Here is a 5,084-nt window from a genome sequence, read left to right as displayed (position 1 = left end):
CAGTGACTCGCTAAAACCACCAAAGACCTAAAACTGGCGGCTAAAAATCGTTATTTACAGTAATTACAGCTTGGGGCTTCTTAACTTCCGTTCGTTTTTTACATTGTAGATTAATCCGTTTTTTTCATTGACAATATATGCAATTTATTACCAAGAGCCTATAATTATCTGGTACACAACTTTTAATCCTGAATAATCGAAATGTGTTATAGCTCGACAAACATATTTTTTATATTAGGCCTATTTTTAAAGGACAGCGAAAGTGATCGGGTTAGGCCCAAATGACACCGTCTTTATCAAATTGATCTTCATGGATGTGTACTTCCATGAAGATCAATATAGCATATGTGCTGTAGACTAAACAATATTTTAAACTTGAAACGCATCTAGCAACTCCCTCTTCTGACTCCACAACATTAATTTTTATATTTTGATAGCCAATCCAATTGTGCTCAAAAATCACATGGGCGATCCTGTACCGTAATATTTCTCCCCATGAACCTCACCCCAGGGATTTTATTCTGGGACCATGAACAAGGCACTAGACATCCCCTTGTTTTAGTCCCCGATCAGAATGGTTGGACCCCCTATCGACATTTTTCTCATTTTCCGATTTTATGAACATTTTGCTACAAAATCCTTAAATCGACACTGCCAGCCAATTTAGGAGTGTATATATAAATAAGAATATAGCACTGGTATAATTTAACTGTCTGTTAATTGATAGGAAAACAATTTTGTCATTCGTATATTTAATTGTAAGTTAACTTACTTAAATATAATTATTCAGTTATGGAATTAAATGGTTTATCTTTCAGCTCAAGACAGACAGTGTATATTTAAATTGGAAATGGGCTGGACTGCGGCCTAATTGGCGTTCCTGATGTTCATTACGGTAATTTTTACTTTTATTTCTCAATCCATTTGTTATCTTGCTTATGCATGTTGAGCATCGAATAAATTCAATCAATCCAAAAATATTATATCATGAAACATGTTTGTATGAAGATTATAGATATAGTATTATGCTTATTGTTTGAATATATTGTATTTATAAATCTATATATTCATTTCTATCGAGTAATACACTTTTTATAAATTTTATTTACCCATGACAATCGGAATGCTAATATAATTAATTGTTTGCGCTATTGCGATCTACTAGCCCTCCTAATGCCATGTGTTTAATAATCCTCACATGATTCCGTGGTGATGATACTATGAATAATTAGAATTTAATGTGATAATGCTGATATGATAAGAATTGTGAAGTACTATTATGTTGTATCAGCAGCATTGTCCATTGCGATAACTGAATACGATAATGTTCAGGTTGAGATGCTCCCCTGGGGGTTGGCAGCCGGCCTGCCCCCCCCCCCTTAAATCTTTTGAAATGGTAAAAAATTAAACAAAAACAAATTAAAATTACATTCAAAATCTGAGAGTGCCATTTCTGGCCATCTAGAGGTGCCATAATCGAAAAGTTTCTTACCTCCGGCCCAATCATGGTGGGGCTCAGGTGGTGACATCCCTTCATCTGGCAAAAAGTCCCTCCCCGTGGGCCCCATCTATTTAACCTACTGGCTCTGCCTCTGTTTTTATTTATATATTATGTTTTGATGATACTCCGTTATAATGCTTTCTCTGTTTCCTAAATTTTTCTCAATATTTTTCTATTCCAGTGATATAGACAAAGAAGTCACAACTATCAGGAAAGAATTCCGGACTCAATCGTAAAAGGGCAACAGAACTTACCAATTATTCATAGATAGCCAAAAATTGTGTCACTCGTCAAACTTCCTGCAAAAATTCTGGATATGAAATTAATTAAAATATAGTGTAAATTTATTTTTTAAATGTTTTCTATGCAATAATCTCAAAAATAATGTTAGCAATATGTAGTAATTCTTGTAGGTTTTATGTTTATTAATATTGTATTATTACTGCTAATGTTTATCTTATTAATAGAGAAAGTAACCCGTTTGTTGTAAAGAATATAGATAACATAATATAAAAGAATATAAGATAATAAGATATAACATTTTGAGGATTAAGATTAGATTTATTGATCTTTGCCGGATGTACATGATATAAGCCTACAGTATATAAATATAAAATGTATATAATATATATATATATATATATATATCACAACTTGATTTCAATGCTTGAAAATAAATATCAAATGGAATTCTGAATTTCTTCTCATCTTATTTAATGTCTACGTTTACTGTAATAAATTCAATAGCTAAAATATCCTTATTATAATAAGCTTATAAGCTTAAACCAAAAGTGAAGAATTGCTTCATCAATATGTGCTACTTTATCTATTAAACTTGCAATTCTTTAGAAGACGCCCTCAACGAAAACATAAAACCGGAAATGACGTGGTTGCTAAGCAACAAGCTCATGCATAATCATGAATATTCAGTGACACCTGTTCTAATTAGACTAACAATAAAATCTTTTTGGTCGATTTTGTCAAAATTGAGCTAAAAGTTTTTATTGTTAGTCTAATGAGCACAGGTGTTACTGCATATGAATGAGCTGTAGCCTAGCAACCGACGTCATTTCCTGTTTTGTAAAATTCGACAGCGCCTTGCTCTGAAAAGTTTCGTAATTTTTTGGTGTCATGTGAATATATTTGGAAAGAGTGTTTATAAGACATAGTAGCCCGTAATAGTAGTATATTCGAATCGAAGTGATTATAATATATTAATTTCGATTATATATACCGATTAATCATGAAATACATAATATAATTATTAATGCAGTTACGACAAACGAAGTACAAACAATGATGTATCATGAATTACACTACAGTTTACTTTTATTTCTTACTCGGAAATGTTACATCAGAATAAACGTAATATAAATAGAATATAAAGATTCTAGTTTTATACGATATAATATAATATATATAATGCTTAGGCCTAATTATATTTAATTATGTAATATCGTTCGAGAATTACTTGTTCGTTGTATAAGAAACATAGGCCTAATTGGCAAACTTGATTCAATTCCGGCGATCCAGTGATATAAGTCCTAATAAATATCCGCGCGCGATTATTTGTAGAATTAAAACCACTTAAATCCGGCTATTGATAGCGTCTTGTGTTCCGGAAATTTAACACACATTGTGTTCTGCTGACAATGATTGTACATCGACTTCGCACTTATTGATATATCGGTAGACTTGACCTGAGACACTGAAATAAAAGAGATTGAACTAGTGAGAAATACATTCAAATTAATTTCACTTTGGCATCTCTGTTAAGTTAGGCCTATTTAAGTATAAATCTCATAAAATTAAAAACACTTTTGGAAACTTTAGGACATTCATACTTTCAGGAGGTACGAATACAAATTCAGAAAATATAATTGATTGTTTAATTGATTTAATACATTATGTAAAGTGTACATGTAAAGTGTATACGTTAACAAAGCGTTATTTTAATGAGTAGGTGAGTGTGCTACCCAACATCCCACCCCAAATCGAAGAAGGTATGAATTTTAAAACAGTCGAAAATGTACTGAATACACATATATTTTTATTTTTTTTGTAAAAAAATTTAAAATCGAATATTAAATCTTAACATTTTAACCAATACTCTATCGGACCCCTATATCGTCCTATAATAACAAAGCCAGCTTGCTTTTCCCCTTCACGACATCTGGAGTTTTTATGTGTACCCTCCCGATTTGGTATGATCATTACCGTACATCTTATGTTCCTATCTGGGGTTAATATTTATCTAATTATTTATATAGCATTTCGAAAGACGGTTTAGATTTTCCCTACATCCTATATATATATATATGATAACATAAGAAAGGCTACATAGGCAAATTATTTACCTGGTTCAATAGACTCGGCTCAGCTCCACAACTCCAGCATGTAACAAGGTTTGGGTTCCATCCTGGTGAACTTGGTATTCATGGTCACTTTGCAACAATTTGTGAAATGTAGTGTCGCCATACTGTCATACTGTAATACAACAAAAAATATAAAGTGTAATCAATGGCAGCTACCTCATATGCACACCAACTTTTTTATTTGCTAAAAATATTAACATAAACAATGAATAAAAATAAACTGTAATCTAACCTGCCAAATATGTAATATAATTAAACAATCATCTCAAATTATTTGTATATATAGAAGGTGTATAAAAGAAGGTGTATAAAAGAAGGTGTATAAAATAAGATGTGAAGACCATATATTTATATTAAAAAGTATTCTTGCTACAAGGCAAGCACAAGGTAAGAAGACACACCTCGCCTTTGACTCTGTATGGAGACAATGACTTATACAGGCTATTAAAAATGTAGGCATAAAGGGCAAACTTCTAAATATTATTCAGAACATGTACTCCAATTTCAAATGTAATGTTATTTTTAATGATATTAAATAAATGCAGAGTTCTCAGAACTCTGGAAACTTAAGATAATTTAGAAAAATCACAGGTATTAATCGTTGGCCAAAGAGTAAATAAGCTGAGAAAAAGGAAATTAGGTAATAACCTTATAAGTGAAACAGATAAATACAAATATCTCGGTACAGTTATATCAAGAAAAAACAATGATAATGATCATATTGAAGAGGTTATCAAAAAAGGAAATAAAGTAATTGCCTATATCAAGTAAATTATCGATGGCCAAGAAGACTTCAACAGGATATACTATGGCGATTTATTGTGGAAAACAATAATTGGTCTTCCTACAATAAACTATGCATGTCCTGTTTGGGTCCCGGGCAGTAAACAGTTAGTTAACAAACTTGAAAACCTGCAATATCAGATGGCTAAATGATCCTAAAAGCACCAAGGAATGTTGCCAATGAAGCTTTACTTGGTGACTTTGACTTAGGGTGGCAATCTATGGAAACGATTAAAAAAAATTTAGAATAAAATATTTTGATAGGCTTAAAACTATGGATGAGGATAGATTGCCTCCATAAATCACTTATGGAGGTTAGATCACTTACACGATGGAAATGGATCGATAACATTAAAGCATTATTAGACAAATATGATCTAAATGATATATATAATATGGAACCACAAAATACTCAGTGGATAAAA

At 31.5% G+C, this 5,084-nt stretch overlaps 2 long non-coding RNA genes across 2 annotated transcripts in view; one reads left to right on the top strand and one right to left on the bottom strand.

Moving 5' to 3' along the window:
* Positions 1-2,143, top strand: part of LOC117102586 — a 3,113-nt gene extending 970 nt beyond the window's left edge. The window contains exons 2-3 of the long non-coding RNA XR_004444444.1: positions 819-895; positions 1,683-2,143. This is a non-coding gene — a long non-coding RNA (uncharacterized LOC117102586). The remainder of the gene's footprint in view (positions 1-818; positions 896-1,682) is intronic.
* Positions 2,144-2,846: 703 nt separating this feature from the next.
* LOC117102583 overlaps positions 2,847-5,084 on the bottom strand; it is a 4,103-nt gene continuing 1,865 nt past the window's right edge. The window contains exons 2-3 of the long non-coding RNA XR_004444443.1: positions 3,859-3,988; positions 2,847-3,209 (exon numbers count right to left, since the gene is read on the bottom strand). This is a non-coding gene — a long non-coding RNA (uncharacterized LOC117102583). The remainder of the gene's footprint in view (positions 3,210-3,858; positions 3,989-5,084) is intronic.

The sequence above is a fragment of the Anneissia japonica genome, unplaced genomic scaffold, assembly GCF_011630105.1.
Source record: "Anneissia japonica isolate Jap-2015-1 unplaced genomic scaffold, ASM1163010v1 scaffold1489_len2284818_cov182, whole genome shotgun sequence".
In the NCBI taxonomy this organism is placed as follows: Eukaryota; Metazoa; Echinodermata; class Crinoidea; order Comatulida; family Comatulidae; genus Anneissia; species Anneissia japonica.
This window is presented reverse-complemented; position numbering and strand designations above follow the sequence as displayed.